This window comes from Calypte anna, chromosome 6, assembly GCF_003957555.1.
Source record: "Calypte anna isolate BGI_N300 chromosome 6, bCalAnn1_v1.p, whole genome shotgun sequence".
In the NCBI taxonomy this organism is placed as follows: domain Eukaryota; kingdom Metazoa; phylum Chordata; class Aves; order Apodiformes; family Trochilidae; genus Calypte; species Calypte anna.
The window spans coordinates 8,361,717-8,382,707 of NC_044252.1; positions in this window are offsets into that span (position 1 = coordinate 8,361,717).

A 20,991-nucleotide genomic window follows, 5' to 3' on the forward strand; every position below is an offset into this window, starting at 1 on the left:
GAGCACAGTACGTCTTAGCTTATTTTAATTAAAGTCTGGTTTGCAGTTGGAAGGATAGAAGAAATGGTCCCCATAAAAAATTTTAAGACTCTCTAAAAAGTGTCTCATGGAATTTTTTTCTTCCTGTAAAATAAGTTGCATATGTAGAATATATGGCAATTTCTTATAAAAAGGTTTTATTGGCACTTGTGTTGACTTTCATAAGTTCACTAGTTCACGAGTTCACTGTTCACTAGTAAATTAGTCATCCAAAGTACAGGTCATTAAAACTTTTATCTCACACACTACTATGGTGTTTTCTGCACTTTAGGTGGGTAAAAAGCAAAGGCATACCAGAAGCATGTTGTAGATCCTTCAAGGAAAGAATTAAAATAAGGGTATGTTATGGTCTAAAGTAACATTATTTCTTTGTTTTGATCCTTGAAAACAAAGTCCAACAAGTAAGGGCTGGGTGCAAGGATAAACTTTTAATTGACAATTTATACAAGCAAAATGATAGAACCCTGTGAAGATAAGGGGGATATGTTGCCAGACAGCGAGAAAGAGAGAGAGAGAGAGAGAGAGAAATGGGGGAGAAAAGAGTAGGAAAGTGGGAAAGAAAGGAAAGAATGAGAGAGAGAAAGTCACCATTAGGGTTCCATCTGTACGCTGAGTTTCTTGTTACCTGGACAGTGCCGACGCAAGATGGTGGCGGGTCAGTGCAGGACAACAACGATGACACGGAATGGGGGAGGAGCCATATATGCCATATGCCAGCACCTACCCATTTCTTAGACAAAGGCCTTCTGACATGGAGGGCACAACCATGCGCGTGGTGCATTTTTTTATAGGAATATTGACCCTTTAGCAGCTTGGCAAGAGACCTGACCTTCTTCTGTACAAGCTCGGTACAGGGAAGTGTGCTATTGGCTGACAGCAAGGCTGGTAAAGGGTGCCAAGGGGATGGCTTTGGCATGAGAGGTGTAAAGAAAGCTTATTGTAGAGACACTTTTGCAAGGTATTCCTTTCCAGTTAAATGAAGGAAACTTTTCAGCCTGGAGAGAGAAATTTTGGTTAATGAGCTGAATGGCACTGCTTCTTTTATTCACTATGGAGCAAAATCTGACCTGAAGCTGTTCTCTTGGAGTAACTGGGATTCACCATCCTGGATACAGTGAAAGCAAGGCCAGGCTGTAGAGGGAATTTTCAGGGGATAAGGAGGTAAAAATGTGTATCTATAAGGACCTAATGCAGTTAAGTGAGACTGGTTCACAGATTATGGCAAGAACATAGATTTAGGGTCTCCTGGCATGACAAGATCTGTGGTGACAATGCCCTCAACTAAAAAGAATAGTAAGTTTTTTTTGTTATTATTTTTTTTTTTATCTTTACTTTTGGTACCCAGGAGAGTTACAGAAAATGCCTGGCTCAGTAAAGTGGGAGCCTGGGCCTTTCTGAGGCTCTGCCAGGCTGGCAGCTCCAACACGTAATGCGATGTTGTCTGTTAATCCCTAAATGCTGGTGTGATAGCAGAAGAGGTTTATCAAGTAGGTCTGTCATCGGGGTAGTCTTGGTATTGAAAATTCTGCCTGGTGTTTATAATCCTGTTAAACTGGGCTCATTGTATTTTAATTACTTTTTTGGCAAAAGAGACCCTGTCATCTCTGGTTCCTTGCTTTATGATACAAAAGTGTACACACACCTACTGTTCCCATTCTTTTTTTTTCTTCCTTTTACTCAGGAATATATCACTAGCCCTTGCCATTTACAGATTTATTGCATTCTGAAACACAAAATAAAATTGTAGACCAGACAGTTTGTATGTGTATGCATACCACAACATCCTATGAGTTAAAACTCAGAGACATTAATATTGATGTTAACTATTCTTAAAGATAGGATTTTAAGGGACTGTTTAATTTTTTAACTTTTGATTCTTTCTGCTAAGATACAGTATGCATTGCCCATGTCCACATGTAATTACAGCTATTGCCACTGCACTTAACAAGGTAGGAGGTCCCCTCAATTATATTTTTCAATGCATCCATATGAATGCTGCAGCACTCAGACTTTTACACCCTGCTGGTAGCATGGGAAGTCGATTGTCAGTCCTCCAACTGCACAAGTGTCTCAGGTTAAAATGAATAAATTAATTGTGTCTAGGGGGAGTGGATAAAAATGCCTAGATCATATGACTTGTGACAGCTCACTGCTGTCTGCAATAAGGGTTGTTAAATTTCTCCTCATTTCTTTTCTTCCCTATCTCTTCTAAAGGTCAGTAATGAGGGTACTACTTACAACAGCAGAGTTGCTGCTCTGTTCATTTCATTGCATGTTTGGTGTTTTTTGGGTTTTTTTTGCTGTGCTCTTGTGAATATTCCAGATTTTTAGAAATTGCAGACGGAAATATCATTTGAATTATGGTTTTGTACTTTGTGGCTCTTTGGGAATGAAGGGTGGGCACAGTGGGTTTCCTTGGAATCTCCTGGCGGTACCCTAGGCAGAGATCAGATAGAGATTTACCTGAAAGCAGTGCTCATCTTTATTTGCCCCGCCCCCAGCCCCTCCTCTTACTGGCAACAAAAAAATTTATCAAATTAATATAAAGATTAAATCCACAGTAAGAAGTTGTTGCAGATGCCTTTTCTAATGGCTTCTCTAGGTTATAAAGCCTAACACTTAAATGAACCATAAATTTTTCTTCTGCAGTTAACTCTGGACTACCTTAAATGGTGTTGGTGTCAAAGTTGTGTTGGTTCCTCTTAACAAAACTCCCTGATTATTTAGTTTTGCTTCAAGGTGTTTCTAGAAAAGCTTATGGGGTGTAGGCACCTGCAGCCCAAGTACTATCAGGATCTATAAACCCAACAAAACTACTTATTTTCCCTTTGGATCCTGCTCTGAGAAATCCCACACTGGTCCTGTGTGGTGGTTCACACAATCCATGAGACGCCTGCACGGGGGAGCCCTTCTCTGTAGGAGGCAATCAGGGCTGCTGCTTCTTTGCACAGATGGAATCTCCGTAAAAATCTGCACCAAAGTTTTCCCAATTTTGCCCATGGAAGCTCTTTTATTTTGTGTGATGGAAGTGAATATTGCATTAGGTTGGGCATATAAAAGTGTGAACATCACTCCATTGACTGCTGTGTATGTCAGGGCATTCTATGAGTAATTCCTCTGCTGGTGGAATATATAGGCTGGGACATCTTGGCATCCACAAACACTAAATGCCTAGGGTGAAATTCAGTATTATTAAATTTTGTTTTCCAAAAATAGCCCCATTCACTGAATAATGCTTTGTCCTTTCTGAAAATCAGGCCTAGCTCACTGCCTAGATGGTTACTGAAAGGAGTACTTGCTATTTTAAAAACACAGCTTCATGAAAAAGATGCACCGAGACATATTAAGACACTGGAAAAATAACTAAATTGTTTATATTGTCAGTCTCTTAGTTATTAAATGCACTTCAGTGATGTAAGGAGACAGGTTCTTTCAGAATTTGATATAAACCATATTTATTTACTATCAGTCACATCTGTAAAAAGAACAATCTCCTATTCTTTTGTACATGTAGCTGTATTTGGCTGGAGCCTGCACACTGTGAATCATGATTGTGGTAGCAATAAAGTTTGTTATCAACAACTCATTATGGAATTGAAGTTTCTCTTCCAGAAATACTGCAAATCTGTGCATGTTTTTCAGCTGTTACAAATGATGCTTCTCAGCTGGTGTGTAAGCCATTGATAAAAGTGATGGCTGGAAAGTATGCAACTTCCTGTAAAAAATTTCAGCTCACAATATTTTTTTGTTTTTAGCTGCAAGTCAAAATCTGACATATTCCAGTTTAAAAAACATTTAACTCTGAATTACCACTGTGTTTCCTCGAGGGAAATGATTTAGTTATCTCATGTTTGTCTTTGCTATTCTCAGGTTCTGTCTTCAATGATGCATCATGATTTTTCTTATGTGATGGGACTTAGTGGAGTGTGGTGCCAGATGTATGAATGTAATTTAATGGCAAATAAAGAAGAGAAAGAAGGAAGAGATACATTCATTTTCTGTGAAGTATTGATTTTCTTTTCAGCTGAGATATTTAGTGTTTTTTATTTTTATAAGAAAATGAACTTTACAAAGCAAGCAATGCCTTAAAAAAAAAAAAGAAAAACAAACAAAGAAAAAAATAGTTAAAAACTCAATATAAAAAATGTGAGCCAGTCACAGTGAACAAGAACAGTGAACTGCAAAACTAGTGTCAGCATGCAGAAGACATTCTTTGGTCATAATACATATGTATGAGAAAATTATACTGAGAGGCCCAAAGTGAATAAATCTTGATTGCTTTCTGGTGTTATTTATATATTTAAATTAGACAGAATTTAAAAATTAGTATATACAGAAAACAAAGGGAATATTTGAGACACACCAAAAGGGTATGATAATACTGTTATTACTAGTAATTACTGTGCCACAAATCTGACATATCACTTCTGATACAATGAAGAAATCATGTCCTAAATCTAATAGGCTTGGATAGAAACGTGAGGGCAAGCTGAAGAAGTGACCTTCAGTCCACTGTTTGTCTGTATTGTTGGCCACAACTAGTTCAATAGAGACAAGTTGTTCAGTGCTGAAGAACTTTCCACTTAAGCAAAAAACCAACAAAGAGTGTGATGGGTATTAAAGGGCGATCCAAAATGGGCCCTATGCCTCCAGGCCAGGAGTCCTCTGAAAAAGCAAGTTATGCAAAAAAGTAGTTAAATGGAGAGAGAGTCTGCCTTGCCAGTTCCGAGAGTTAAATCTTTCTTGTCCCTGTTTATAGCTATATTGGCATCATCTTGTTTTCCAGTGTATGTTTGAGATTTCTACTTGTTTAATTCTTTCTTGTGCTGCATTTCCCCTTCTCATTTACATGGATTAAGTAATTTCAGGAGGGTTTTCCTGGAAATCTTTAATTATAATTAAGTGAATTTGTAGATAGAACTTTTATTCAAGCAGATGCAAGAAGGGCTGAGAAAGGACTTTCAAAGTGCCAATTAACTGTAGGCTATAGACAGTGGGTGATGACTTCTGCATTGCTGAACAAATCAGTCTGCAACAGTATAAAATAATTTTTGCTTCATGATGTTCATATAACAATTGATATAAGCAATTGGACTTCAAAACTCTAAAATCAATTTTGGCTCATGTTGTGTCATAAAGCAATTAATAGGAACAATGACTTCAGCCATCTGCTGTCACAGAAGCCACCGGACCACTGGCCTTCAAAATGCCATCAAGTCTCTGATGATTTAAACTGAACTGCCTGGTGAGGCAGAACAGGAGGTAATGTTTTAGCTATTGGAGTTTTTATAGCTTAATGAAAGGATGTAGCAAAAATCATGGTCACAATCAGAGCGAGCTCTATCTCTTTCTGCTCCACCTTTCCCTGGCAAATCAGGGTTGGTCCCTGGCTCTGCCCTGCTGCAGGCTCCTGCTTGCAGCCCAAGTTGTGCCTGAGAGTCTCTGCTTCGGGCTCAGTAGTTTGGAGCTATCCTTGGAGATTCATCTCATAATGTCTTAATTCTGAACTACCTAGACACTGTTCCAATTGTTTCTTTAGGCTGTGTTAGCAGATGTAATATTTGAGGAAAGAAAGGATCCTTGCTTTACAAGGGCTAAATGGACATGAATCAGGAAAAGAAATTCAGATGGATTTGTGGGCACAGAATAGAAATGCTCACAGAAAGCTAAGACAGAGGTAAATAAAAAGAATGAAGTATTTCATTTCAGGCAGATCTAATTTTGTCTTTCTGAGCTATGACCATGACCCATTAACAGATAGTTTCTGTGGGAGGGTAACATGTAGGATATACATCTAATAGACTATTAATAGAAAATTGGAGGCAGAGGGATGAGTGAAACTTTCTGCATGAAGCTTTTAAGACAAATAAGAAAATTAGACGACACTAAAATGTTTTGCTAATAAATATTGACTTCAGTAAGTATTTTTTTTCAGTTACTGAAAGATTCAAAACTACTTTCAGCACTACTTCCAAGAAGATATCAACTTATGGATGATTACTACTCATTAGTAGAAGTGTAGAATATGTGAAATAAAAGAATACTAGAATAGAAAAAACCTTTGTATGATACTATTATATTTTTGCACCTATAAATTTGGCACAAATATTTAAAAACCTTTTTTTCACTGTGGTCTAGTTTGTGTCAAATGTGGTTGTTGCTTGCAGACTCTGCCAAACTATTTGTTACTCCAGGAACAATTATGATATTAATAATTAGTTATACAAATGGAAAAACAGTCTTATGGAAAATGCTGATAGGAATACCATTCCTGATCTTCTGTAGAGCATGTTAATACAGCATTATAAAAATCTCATCAGGAGTAAAAACCATTAGTAAGTGAGTATCTCTCTTAATTGTGGTACTGAAGTGCTGCAGATGTCACTGCTGGTTCTGCTAATCCGTAGAGGAGCAGGGATGGCACAGGATGGTAGGAGCAGTTAGGAAGTATTTTGGCTGCTAACTTTGCCTAAAGCAATGACATTAATGTTGGTTTTTCTAAGCATTTTGTGTAGTGTCAGTAAGTCTGTGCTTAGTGCCTTACAGTTGATCTAGGGTGCCCTGGAGCTTCCATCTTTCCAACAGATTCTTCATTCTTTTATTTCCCCTGGCGAAGAAAAAACAAAAGCAATAGAGCAGATCTGCCACTGAAAGCATGGGACATGCTCCAAAGGCTTTTTAGGCACAATGACAGATGTACCAATGTGTTCTCGCAGCCTGTGGAAAATCCTCAGACACTGCCACAGGCTTGCTGAGGCTGCTTGCACCATCTCTGGGTTGGGAAATGGGTTCTGGAAAGCCCATGAAAAGGAGAAGGGGGGGGCAAAAAGGCTCCCCAGAGTAATGTGTGCTTTGTCAGGCAGGGCTGAAACTGCTCCTGGTAAAGGACCGGGCATCAAAGGGGAATATTAGTGCAACTTAGGTGCCTAAACAGCTTTTAAAAACCTGTGCCCCAGTGGGGATGCAGGTGGAGCAAGTGGTTTCAAGTACAATTTCAGCAGAGAAGTGAGGAGAGCTGGGAGCATGGCTGCTGGTGTCTAGGGAGAGGTGGGAAGCCCTGTCCTGCCCAAACACTGTCACTGCTGACTTGTCAAAAAGGTCTTGCACAGAAATCTTAATTTTCTGGCAATGCAGGTCAGTGAGTGGTCTTATCATAACCACAGGCAATACTGATTTGCTGCTTTCTTGTATTTAGGGAAACACAGATACTATTACTTGCATTAGCTGATCCACATCTGGTTTGGGTATTCATGGCTCCCATTGACTGCTGTTCAGGGTATATTTATAGTACAAATTTCCCAGTTAAATATAAATTAATTATCATTTATATTACAGTATTATCCTTGAGTCCCCAAGGCTGCTAGTTCTGCACAAAATTATACTGTAAAAAAGGCTTAATTTGCAAAGAGGTTATTATTATTATATGCAAATCTAAAGACAAAGAATGCCTGAAGAGGCATCTCCAGTATTTTCTTATTCTTGTTTCAGATAGGAAACCTGAAATAGTCTAAAGTGTTTTTATGGGTCTTAGACTTCTATACTGGGATATATATGCGTACAATATACTGGGATAGACAATCAATTATATCAACAGTTCACATAGGTATTGATATTGAATATATGTAAATATGTAAAAATCATAAAGCAGTGCAATAACTGGTGATAAAGAGATCAGTGTTTTAATATGGAAGTCTCAAAGCTGAAATGTGCTTTCTGCCATTTTGCAATTATTAAAGTTCAAGTTATATTTCCTGGCTGGAGATCTGTGTTAATGAATATGTGCTACCTGAAGCTAAAACCTGAGCCTTGTGGAAATAATTACATTCCTACATGCAGCAGAGTTGATTTTTTGTATATACAGTGTATCTAGACTCCCCTGAAAGCATTTGCAATGATAGCAGCTGGTGATGTTTAAAATTTCTTTTCAGACATTGCTGTCATTTTATTAATTATTATTAAATGCATAGAGATAATTTTTGTTCTGTCCTGGCTCTGAGCTAGGCTACCACCTTGATGAGGGATTGCAATCCTGCTGCAGGGGACAGCAGCTGGGAAGTGGGGGAAGTCCCTGTCCCAAGCATTTAGCCCCACTTATGGGGGCTCCTGGGCAGGGTCTTGCAGGCTCTGACAGAGGTTGGGCTCTTTTGGGATCCCCAGGGTGCAATGCCCCTTCACCTCCTCAGGCTGCTCAGGTCACAACTGCACAGGATGAGGAAACTGCCAGTTATCTGGGAATCTTCAGTCAAAAATAAATATTTTTCCTACCTACTTTCAGTAGCTATAGTAAAACTTAAAAGCTCTGGGTTTTAGGCTGATCAGAACAACGTCTGTAAAAAAGAATGGGGACAGGATGTACTATGGAAACTTTGGCTCTCAGTCTGGTTTTTATACCACAGATTAGTGTCTTATAGCTGAGCCCATGCATTTTAACAGATCTTCAGTATCAGTTTCACTGAAATAAGCGTGAGTGATATATATCAGGTATGACTCAGGTGGAGACGTCTTTTTATGGGAAGAGGCAAACAATCTTTTGGGTCAAGAGTTTTCTTAAAGCAATTTAAAATGTGGGTTGTTTATTTTGCTGGGAGGACAATGTTGATCAAGACCTGGTTGAGCTTTTAGTTAATGCATTCCAGATTGAAGAGAATGTTGGCACGATGCAAAATGAGAGATGCAGTACAGCCTTCTGTTGTAGTTTTTGGCATACTGGCAACATTTTATTTCAAATTATGAAACCCTTTTCATACACAGTGGTTATCGTTTTACTTTGGTGTTTTCCCTGAGTAACCCATGAAGGAAATTATTACAATTGAGAGCTGTCTTGAGTGACAAGGTAGCCATGACAGGTTCTATGTTAGAAGTTAGGATTTGCAGGGAAATAATACTAGTCAATTGCCATAGTCTGAGAGAAATCTTTCAAGTCCCCAATACCATATAGAAAAAAGCTGAGGTCATTTATCCTGCAAACCTGCCAAGTAGAAACACTTGTTTTGGCTAATTTTCCCAAACAAAGCTCTAAATCCTGGAGGCTTTTAACATAATCTATCCAAGTAGCGAGTTGGTTTCTAACTTGGAAAAAATTGTAAAGGAGAAAAAGGGGAACCACCAAGAAAGCAATTGCTGGTGGTAAAGATCACACCGGAAACTTGGTATCTTGAAGTCCTCAGAATCCTAACACTAGCCTGCTTGTGTTGGTGAACTGGTGACATGAACATCCTCCACAGCTGACATTCTAGCAAAGCTATCTGTTTTTGAGACTACAGACACCAGCAACTGCCCAGGAGGGCTCTTGCATGGCTTTCCAGCCTTGTAGGAAGAACTGCCATCCTTAGGGGCAGGGCTAATTTTAGGAGTTTGATGAACCATGGCTTTCTTTTCATTTGCTCATAGGGGTTGTAAATTACTAATGATCTGCAGCAGAAATTAATTATTGCTAATTATTCCCTTTTAGTCACAGCTCAAATGTTTTAGCACACTGTGCAGATGCAAGTTAAATGAAGTCCAAATCTCATTCTTTTTTCTGTCCTTGAAATAAACAACTGATCCTGCTCCCTCTTTGCATTCAGGCTGGCACATGCAAGAATGCACGAAGGTGGAGGGATGCTTGCTCTGTTTTCAGAGACAGAGAGGATGTCTGTACTTAAAGTTTAAAATGGGACTAAGGCCTTTCTTTTGTCACAGGTTCACTCTTTCGTCTGAGGATTTAAGTAGGACAAGGTGTGACTGGTATTCCAGATAAAGACATGGAGCAAGAATCTATTTGTGAGAGGAGAATAGAGCATCTGACTTCACGTAGATGAAGGTTGTAGTGAAATGAGGCAACCAGGTGCCACTAATTGCTAGGTAGTGAGCATGAGCTTGTGTCAAGCCCACCTGTGCCCAATTAGGGTGGGCCCCAACTGCGCATGAGCAGGACCAGGGGGCCAATAAAAGGTGAGGCTCAAACTCACAGTCTCAGCTCACTCCTGAGCTAGCCAGCAGAGAGGTCAGTCGCTCTTGGAGCAACAGCACTGATCCGGGCTAGTCAACCCTGAGGGCTATAAGCTTAGAGCACTACTTGTGAGTCTCTGCTGGAACACCTGGTTGGACCCTGAAGCGCCGTGCCCTAAAAGAGGTTCGTCTTGCTACAAAGGTCGCTTTAATACTCTCTGTATACAGTGCAAAATGATGCGATTTTCTATGCAGTCTGCGTGTAAAGGGTTATGTTGTAACTGCAAATGTTAAAAGATGGAAATGAACTACATAATGTGACCCCAGGGTAGCTGATGTTGAATTAGTAAGTCAAACTAAATGAAATCTCACCCAGTCCATTGTTACTTTGTCTAAAATGGGCATGTGGCTTTGATCAGCACAGGTGGTACACTGAGGCCATGTATTCTCAGTGGGAAATCTGAAAACACCTGAAAGCAAACCACAGTATTTTCAGGGCACAAAGGGAATTAACAGTATGAGGTTTTATTCTCACCCTCTCACAATGTTATTGCCATTTGATGTTGTAGTGAACCATCTTTAATGAAGCTAGCATGTGCTTGCTGGCAGGGTGATGCTTTCTGGCAACCTTGGAAATGTGTCAGCTCTAAAGGCACTTAGAAAAGTTTACTAGCAGAAAAGCAAATGCTTCAGTTTGTGCATGTCATCACATGTCTAATTGCCTGAATATTGAGCTACGTAATGATAGAGCCCTCTAGACAGTGAACATGGCACTTCCTGGGGCAGGCCAACACAACATTCGTTCTTCACACAAAGTAGCCCTGATCTGCTCTCCTTGCACTTAACAGGCCAGAGCTTAAAGGTCTCCTAGAGTTTTCAAAAGTCTTTTAAATCTAATCTTTCTGTGACTCAGAGCTGTGATTCCAGCTAAAGTAAGGTAATGAACTTTGAGATGGGAAGAATCCAGGTGGTATTCTTAGACTGTGGGAGAAACAGTATGTGATTCAATGAGTATTTTTGCAGAGGGTACCTGGGGTCACCAAAAGCCTTGTTTCAGGTGCTGTCATTTTGGTACAAAGTCTCCCTGGTGAATCTAGTCTCCTGTTGACTTTAAACCAACAAGTGCAAAGCTGCTTTTGCTTCTCTCACCTGTACCTGGCAAGTCTTCACACAAATTTGATTTAAGTCACTGGTGGGGATTGTGATAATCTTGTCTTCAATTGTTTGAAGTTGCAGATTTAAAAAAAATCTCTACAACAAATCTCATCCCTTTGATGCAAACTAGATAGCTAGAATATCTATTTTTGCAAAGGGAAAGTGTTATTAACTGGATGGTGATTGATAGCTCCTCTCCATGTGCTTCTTAATGACAAGTCTGCTCTAAAGAGTGGTTTTGGTTTTCTGGACCCAGCTCTTCTTCACCTCCACATATACCTCTATTATAAACCACAAAGATAATGCAGCATGCATTGGCCCTCCACATCATCTTGTTTAGGGTGGTATGAGGACCACTCTTTTCATCAGAAAGCTGTTGGAGAACAGTGGGCTTTTTGCTGCCCTGTATGGCAGGAGGTACTATTGCAGAGGCTGGTGATAATTAGCCATATGCTGAGACATCTCCTCTGCTCCCTCCAGTACCTGCTGCTCCTCCATAAGAAAGCCTAATGATAGCCCTCCTACTGAGGTGTGCTAAAGAGAGTAGCTGTATGTAACTGTGTACCTTGAGAGCTCATCTGCAGTCTTTATTACAACAATTACTAAGGCTCATTTGACTGTAAATGCTGGTTCCCTCTTGCTATGAATCAATCAGTCATTAACCTTAGCAGTATTGACATGTTCTCACTATGCATTTCAAGCAGACTAACAAACAAGAGAAGAGTTAAGAGCTCATTCTGCATGCTGCAATTCTTTTGTTACTGGATCTGGATAAACACAGTGACGCTTCATTGTACTGTGAGAAATTTATGAAGGAACTACAGCATGGGAGAGAAGGGGAAGGAGAGGCTTGTGCTGAGATGTGCCTATAAAGAAACAAAGCTAGACAGAGAGATAGGAGCATTGTGTATACATGTGCACATCTGATAATCTGGCATCTGACAATAAACTGACACGTGCTAGGTGGGAATTGCTTTCAATTTCTTTTGTCAGATCACTGTGATTCTGAAAAACTTTGAATCAGTCTGGGAACCATCAACATCAGTATGCTGAATGGAAAGGAGGAAAAGAAGAAAAAAGCACATGCATGAATGTAGCTCTTTTTTTGGTATGCCTTTTTAACTGACTGTAGTTCAGAGCATATGCTTCTGTCTTGCCATCATCCTATGTATTATGATGTCCTTAATTATTTTAAGGCACTCTTTAATAATGACAATAATACAAACTACTGAGTTGTTCCAAAATCCAGCTTCTGACAGTGTATAAAACTGACAGTGTATAAAGAGTTCTGCATGGTGTTTCCCCCCCCGCCCCCCCCCGGAAAAAAAACCCCAAACCCAACCAAACAAAAAACTTGAACATCTTTGTATTTGAATTTTTCTTGGCCAGCAGTCCCCAGCCAGTGGTACTGGCCAACATGACACTGGTGGGACTCTTTGGTATTTGTTGGAACAATATTCCTGTGAACATTCTAAGCTGAGGAAATGTGATGTTACCTGCAGAGCTGTCATTGCTGAAGATCTCTGCTAAGGCAGGATTGGGGATCTCTCCTGCCGGGCATCTCAGCCCAGCTGTGGGTGCAGCAAGGGTGAGGTGTGGTCCCGGGGAGCAGAGGCAGAACTGGCCAGTACAGGTCAGGGCCACTTGCCAGCTCACTCACAGCACCATTGGCACCTTGTCAGGCAGTGGAGGCTGATGGCAGCCAGAAATTTAGGAGGATGGAGAGCAGCCTGCTTTTCATTACCTGATGACTCCTGGGTAAACAAGGATCCAGATGTGACAAGCACAGCAGACAGGGCTGAGCTCCTCCACTCTGGGTTCTGCAAATGGCCATAGGAGTCAGCTAAACTTTTCAGCTTCAATCAGCAGTGAACAGGCACCACTTTTGTAGCTGTCTAAACCAGAAGGGCTGGAAAATAATGTCTTTCCTAGGAAACATGAACCACTTCACTGAGCTTCCTGCTAAGTGGTAGTATTTAAGGGAATTCTACAAGTTTCCAACCTGTAGCAGCCTTTGTAAACACTCCAGAGAGTAGCCAGGGAAAGAGGTGCCCAGATGGTGCCTTGAAAACCTGCCCATTTCAGTGCCTGTGCACCAAGCGCCCTGGAGCTTGGGGAGTCACCAGAGGACTCAGCAGCTTCATTTTGTATTTCCTAGCATATGTAGAATCTCGGCTATGACACAATTAATTTAAGCCATTAGTGAGACCTGGATCCGGGCCTTTGCAGAGCCCATCTTCTGCTTCTGAACTGGGGTTACAAAAAGACTGTTGTACCTTTGGGTATGTTTCCTCAGCCAACTTTGAGCAGGCTTGATGCTGAGTGAACAGCTTGATGCTGAATCCTTGTGACTCAGTGCATGTGGGTCCTGGGGGACCCTCAGAAGCCAGCAGACTTCTGAAAAATTTCAGATAGGGACTTATTTCCAAGAAAGCTGGTCTGATGAAGCTCATTGCTTTGTCTTCTTTATTCAGCTTTTAAAGTGTGTTCATTCAAATCCAAGACAAGACCTTATTAACAACCTGCTTTTAGCTTTCCTTTCATGAGTATGAATACATTTGTGCAAAGTTTTGCACATTTGACTTCATAAATACATTGCCTTTAAAATCACCAATCAGGGTCTCGAAGCTTTAAACAGTCTTAATGTATACTGAAGAATTTCAGTTCAGTTTTTAAATTATCAAATAAGATTTTATATTTTGAATTCATACATATAGGTAATTTTTGAAGTAAATACTCCTGAGTGTTAGACCTTCTAGACAGATTTATTTTTTTACTGTGGCAGACTACATATAAATGTGTATGTATTAGATATATTTATAGAATAAGTAGCTATTAGAGCTGAGTATTTAAATAAGTAATTTATACATTTTTAAATTCACATTTCATTGAAAAATCATAATTTTCTTTATGAATTCAATGTCTTGTGTTATTTTTATGTAACTAGATAGATTGATTTGGGGTGAGGGAATAAAAAAAACAACAAAACAAGCAAAACAACAAAAATTGAGTAACCCCCTTTTTTTTAATCAGTCTATACTGATGAGTTGATTTGGTTATATGTGTAATATGATGTTGTTCTTCTGCTGTGACTAGGTGAATGAACAGATATTCACAGTATGAATCATTACATTTGTAAAGCAAAAACATTTTCTACCGGTTCACTTCCTAGGAGCATTTTCTAGAGAAACAAATTGCTAAAAGGCAATGTTTTTTAATATGTTGGTCATTTTTCAAGGTTCTTTTGGCAGCTTCAGAAATTATTTGCACCTGCTTTTCCATGGGAGAAGGAGCTGGGTCTCTGACTGGGATGCCAGCAGGTGTTGATAGTCTGGGTTACTGGAGTGTGAGGAGATTAATTTGTAGTAGGGGGTCAATCTGTCCCATCACAATCTGTCCCCACACAGCCCTCCTGGGGCTTGGGGACGGATTGGCTCTGAGCCTCTCCCTGAAAGGTGTAGGAGAGGCTGGGTTTGGGTCTGCAAGGTGGTACTTGACCAGGAAGCAGCAGGTGCAGGGTAGTGACCACACTAAAACCCTGCTGCTGCTGCAGTTTTGTAGCAAATGTTTATGTTTCTGTAAGCAGGGATGCAGTTCAATGGGTGATTTTCTACTAACTTCCTCATGGATGGGAATGCTGAGAGTGAATGTTCCTGTTTCATCAGTGTTTTCTGCCTGAACTGTCTTCAGTTTAGAGGCCTTTTATCCTGTGCCTTTGGGGGGATGCCAATGGCCAAGCTCACCTGGAACAAGTATGCACACAGACGAGAAGAAGCAGGAATTGCAGAGGTAGCTACTTGCATTCGTGAGGATCAAGCCCGTTTTAGATGCTGTCTCTGGTTTCTGGTGTTATGCTGAGGATTAGTGCTTTCTTTAGGTTGTTAGATGTGCACAGCCATAGGAATTACTTAAGTAGTAAGTAATAAGTGCCTGAACTAATACTATCCAATAGAATTGGGATAAAGCTTTTGAGGACCTCATAGGCAGTTAGGTGCCTTAACCTCAAAAAAAGAATTTGCAAATTTAAATAAATTCCCCTAATCTGATCAAGGAGTTTGAGAGACAGTGTGGTGACAGCACTTCTCTTTTCAGCCCAGGCACCTGCTCTGCAGAAACCAAATGGTGAGCACACCAGGAGATTTTCTCTGGGCAGAGAAAATTCTGCCTGAGGACAGAGCAGCCTGAAGGAGTTTGGGGTGCTGATTAGAAGGTTCTTATTCTGCCTGTCACAGAGAAGAGCAAAAGGAAAAAATAATTGAAAACCTTCAAGAACTAGGGGAAGCAAATTAAGTTACTGTATGAAAAGAATAATCGCTGGTAAAAGTGTGAAGTGTTGATCTTATGTATTTTTTGCACATTGTAGAGATCCTTCGAGGCTGTCAGAATTTTAATTAAATATGACAGCTTGACAAAAGGAGCAGCTAGGTGTGAAATGCATACACTGCTGGAGGCAGGCTTTCTGCACAAGTGACCTGAAATCAGGAAGTCACTGACTGTGACCTTCGCTGTGCTGTGCAGAGCAGCCAGAGCTGCAGGCAGGGTTGTCAACTGTGCAGTCCCCAAACCTGACACATCACATTCATTACTGCATGAGTTGGGCATGGTGAGAGCATCACCACTGCTTCTTGCTGCTGCTCGTGCTTGCTGCACACCAGGAGAGAGCTGACCCTTCCTCTTGACATGGAAGTTTGGTCTCTTGGTGCAGTGGGTGTCAGCTGAAAAAGTGCTGTGAAACTGCATATTTCCAACTTTATTTTGGTTGGGAAAAAAGAAATCTTAGTTGTGGGATTCTGACAATCTTATTATTATGAGAAACTACCCGTGACTGTAGCCTATGACTAAGTTCTTTCTACTGTTACATGGCTTTTCCATTAAATGCTCCCTCCAGTGTAAGGCTTCTCAGCTCAGTAACACTTTGCTGCATTTCAAGCATCTCTATTATTAATTAATTTGTTCTTCTCTGTAATAAGCCCTGTCACAATGAATATATTTAGCTCAGTGTGGATATTGCATATCTTCTGACTGTTTCAGGAGTAGACTTTCCCTGTGTGCAGGATTCAGTACCCTCTGACATCCTGATGCAGAAGATAAGCAGATCCCAACCTGTTCTCTGTCAACAGTAGTGCACTATAAGAAGACTTGAAACCTATCCCAGAACCAGAACTGAAAATACTTCATTTTCAGTCTTGTTTCAGATTTTGGAGGACTCAGATATTTCAGAATTTTCAAGATGAAAGCAGCCCTGCAGAGAAGGACTTGGAAGCTACTGGTGGATGAAAAGCTGGAAATAGTTAAGCAATATGCACTCACAATCCAGAAACCAACTATCTCCTGGGCTGTGTCATAAGAAATGTGCCTAGCAGATTGAGGGAGGGGATTCTGCCCCTCAGCTCTGGTGAGATCCCACCTGGACACTGTCTCCAGCTCTGGATTCCTCTGCACAGGGAAGACATGGGCCTGTTGGAGTGCATCCAGAGAGCCACAGAAATGGGCAGAGAGGTGGACAACTCTCCTTTGAGGAAAGGCTTGGAGAATAGAAGGCTCCTGGGACTTTTGCACTTTTAAATACTTGGGAGGGGGGGAAGTGTTGTAAGACAGGGATGGATTTTCAGTAAGACCTGTTGCAACAGGACAAAGGGTATGCTTTTAAGCTAAAATGTAGCAGATTCAGACTAGATGTAAGGAAGAATATTTTTACAATGAGGTTGGTGAAGCACTCTATAACAGGTTATCTAGAGAGGTGGTAGATGCTCCATCCCAGAAACCATTCAAGGTTGAGTTGGACAGGGCTTTGTTGAAGATGTGTCTGCTTCTTGAAGAGGGATTTGGACAAGATGACTTTTAGAAGTCCTCTCCAATCCAAACTATTCTTTGATTCTATGACTTTTGAGAGTCTGCAAAAAGAACAGCCTGGCATAGGTGAGCATACTCTTGCCTTGTGAAACTCTCATGCTATCCTGGGTTCAGATCCTAATAGCCACTGATGTAAGTTTCATGAGTAATACTGCTGATGTTAAATCTACATTTATGATATATTGCATCATAGAAACATTTTCTTCCATGTAATTTATGAAGTAAACCTGGATTTAGATTCAGAAAAAAATCTGATTGTACATTATCTTGTAGCTCTGCTTGGTCACTACTGTGAAAATTATTCTAGATATGAAGATATATTCAGAGGAGACTGTATGTTCATTAACATGCTGAAAAGGAAGGAGAGGGAAATTCTGTGCAGGAAAACGCAATAGTTGTACTTAGGTAAAAGTAATTGAGCTCTGCTTTCATGGTATAGAGATAAAACTTCTCGTGCCTCAGAGTGGCTCAAGAGTCCAGCTGATTTCTTGCAACCACATAAAAATTTATCATTCATTGTTATCTCAGTGGATTTCTAGCACTTATTTGTCTGCAATTTGTCTGCCTTATATCCTCAAGCATCAACAGTGCACCAAAACTTGAAACAAACATCCTTTGAAAAGAGCCAATTAAATATTGTGGATCCGTAATGTGATTCAGGGATACTTGTTATGGAGCAATAAGTACATTGTTTATTTCCCTACATCAACATATAAATGAGGTATGATTAATGACAAAATCAAATGTTCCCATTCTATTCATACACTAGCAATCATACCTACAGCAGCATGTTGTATCTTGCTACAACTCAAAAGTCCATCTGTGATGTTGGTGCTGTGGAGAAGAGCTGGATGGCACTGGGAAATGCAGGAGCAGCTTTGCCAGTGGTTTCTGTGGTGAACCACATTAGATGTGGAGACTTCTCTTTATCTCAGAGGGGCTGAGCCAATGCCACTGAAAACAGCAGAACTACTTGTTCAGTGCCTGGCAGCTGTCAGTCTGGCCCATATACCCCTGTAGCCATTTCAGAAACATGTACAGAGAAGTGAATACCACAGTACAGCCCAGCATGGGCAAAATCAAAACTAAATGTACAGCAGGATGATCAATAAATGCATTGCAGCAGTATTTGACAGCTTGGCTGGTCATTTTCTCCCTTCCTATTGCTGAGAGAATATTTTAGAGAAAAAAATCCAAACAAAACCCCCAACAACAATCTTTTCTAAAACTGTTAGTAGATGAAGCTTTGTAGTAAAATACCTCTGTGCTATTTCATTCCTATCAGCTTTCAAACAATTTCAGGTTTTGAATTTACCAGGTTAATTTCAGTTTTCATAATTTTTAGCACTCATTTTTATATACTTATTTACAGGTTGACAGACTTTCTCCATCCTGGAGAATTATTTTTTTTAATTCATTTGGGCTCATCTGATCTGTGTGCTTGAACTCTGGTCCATTTAAAGCAAGGAATTTTTTATAGTATATAAGTGGTTTTGATCTATACTCTGTGCTAAAGCAGTAATGTTTCCACTTGAGCAGCCAACCCATTATCTAGTATGTAAAATAAATATTAATTTTACCTATCTCTTCAGCTGTTATCGTGAGTACAGGTCTGTATTTTGAGTTACCACCATTGTCCCCTTAGGGAAAAGGAACACAGGAGCCACCATCTGTCATTAGCATGATGTGAACTCCAAGGGCAATAAAACCAGGAATTAGATTGCACATTGCACACATGCATGCACCCCAACACCCCCACATTTTTATTTTACTCTTCTCTGTGCTTTGTGCATGAGGTTAAACACATTCAGCCATGCCACTTGGGATGAGTTGCTCCCAGCAAGGGAAAGGAGAAGTGAGAGTGGTGGTTCACCAGAGAAGCTTTGAGTACAACCGTATCTGAACCAGTGGACTGCAGCATTTGGGAAGATGGTGTGTGTTTTACTGTGCTGGATATGCTAAGAAAGTTCTTGTTATGGGTATGTTTCTTTGGAAATTATTTCTCTATATCTGGGAGGGAATGTAGCTGTATAGGTTAAGCAGAGTAACTGGTGATGATCCCTAGGTGTTGACTTAGTCCCACTTCTCTGGTTGAGAAGGCAAGGTTATGTAGTTATGAAGCCATGTAGGTATTTTTATATTTTCTTTTTTTAAAAAAATTAGTGTGTGTGCCTTGCTGTACTGGTCTGGTCTTCAAAGAAGGACATAGGTGTTATGTTACTGAATTTGCAGACTGATGTAATTCTCCTAGAACTTGCTTATGCTTTGGATGCCATCTTTGAGCACTGGGGGTTTGCTCAGGCTGAAACTTAAAACAACTTGCAACTTCTAAAAGTAATTTCTGTTTGTTCCTGCTGTTAAAACATAGCTGAACCTTTTAGAAAAATAAGATTTTTTAAAATATTAGAACAATTCTATTGAGAATAATAGTAGAAAATAAGCTCTAGCCACTTCATCAGAAATCAAAGCAACCTCTAAAAATATTAATGTGTACATACAGACATCTGAAAATACTACACTTTTGTTTTCTTCTGTGCAAAGGAAGCCATTAAAAATTTAGGAAAGGAGACACATATTTCTTTTGAAGTACTTAGGAGCTACTGTGGTGGCATTTTTTGAGTGTTGGTTGATAAAACAAGTGGGGGAGCTGCAACACCTCTCACAGTCTTTACCCCAGAAATTTTTGCAGTAGCCCATTCTGTTCTCCTCCAAAGTCTCCTCCATATAAGTCTTCATTTAACTAGAAAGACTAAAAAATCTACTTCTAGATTAATCCTAGCAGTAAAAATTAAACTGGAAAGAAGTCTGATCACTTTTTTAGTTTAGAAGGGTATTTTAAAGCAATGGCTGAGCCTGTATTTGCATCACAGGTAAACTGCTTCATGCTTCTTGAGACTGATAATTTTTTATTGTTTCTATTGAAACTATTTTCTGTCAATAATTAGTTTGGATTTTTAATTAGTTTGGATCCAATAGTTGGATTTTTTTTCCAAGATTGGAAGAGTGCAAATGCGTTGAATTCAATAAAACTTTGATGAGAAAACTTTGGGTTTTTTTTAATTTCCCATGTCATCTCAGTTAATCTAAACCAGCTTGTACCATTTCTTGATAGGTCTAATTAAAATTGTTTTGGTTTTGGGGTTTTTCATACCTACAGCATATTTAATTCATTTTCTGTCTTCCTGACCCACAATTTACCTTCCCAAGATGCTCTGTCTTCCATTGCTCTGAAGTGAAATCATTAAAGCAAGCTCATCAAGAATAAAAGTAACTCCCTTGATTCTCTCATTAGCAGAGTCCTCTGGCTTCCCCAAATCACTTTTGGTGCAGGGAATGAGAGGCAGTGAGACAGCACTACAGCTTGCTCTTTCCTGGGCCCTGAGGAATGTTATGGGGAAGAAAACCTATGCCTTATATCTCCATACAAATCCTATTTCAGTCTTCTACCTCATAGCTCTGCAAGAAGGAAAGACACGTGTAAAATGCCACAGCACACGTAAAAGCAGTTGAAGAGTGATGACTGCTGTCTCCTGCATCCCCTGCAATCAGAGCAGCAACTTCTTAGTTGTTGCTGCAGCTCTGGGTGCTGGAAGCCAGTCAGAAAAATATAATTTTGAACTGATTTGCAAGCCCTGGTAGAGCACTACTTAAGAGGAAAACTGTTGGCTCCAATTTTGATCTTGTGTGAAGTTTCTGCATAGAACTTGGTACGAGCAGGATATTTTCAGGAGGCTGAGCAGAGTCAGACTAATTTTCAAGGCCAGGGAGGGAAAAATAGCAAATCTGTATGCTTTTGATGGGTGAACCTGACTTTGTGGGATTTGAATTTGAGTCCTTTTTTGGCCAGGCTAGAAGTGGTGGTGTTTAAAAATAGCATTTAGAGATCCTATGGGAACTTTGAGGGGAAAGATGGGCCTAAGAGCCCACCTCCATCCTTGGCACCTGAACTCTGAGAAGTGTATCTGTGTCACAGTGTAGCTCTTTCTTATCTTGACTGCAAGCCCTGCACACCCT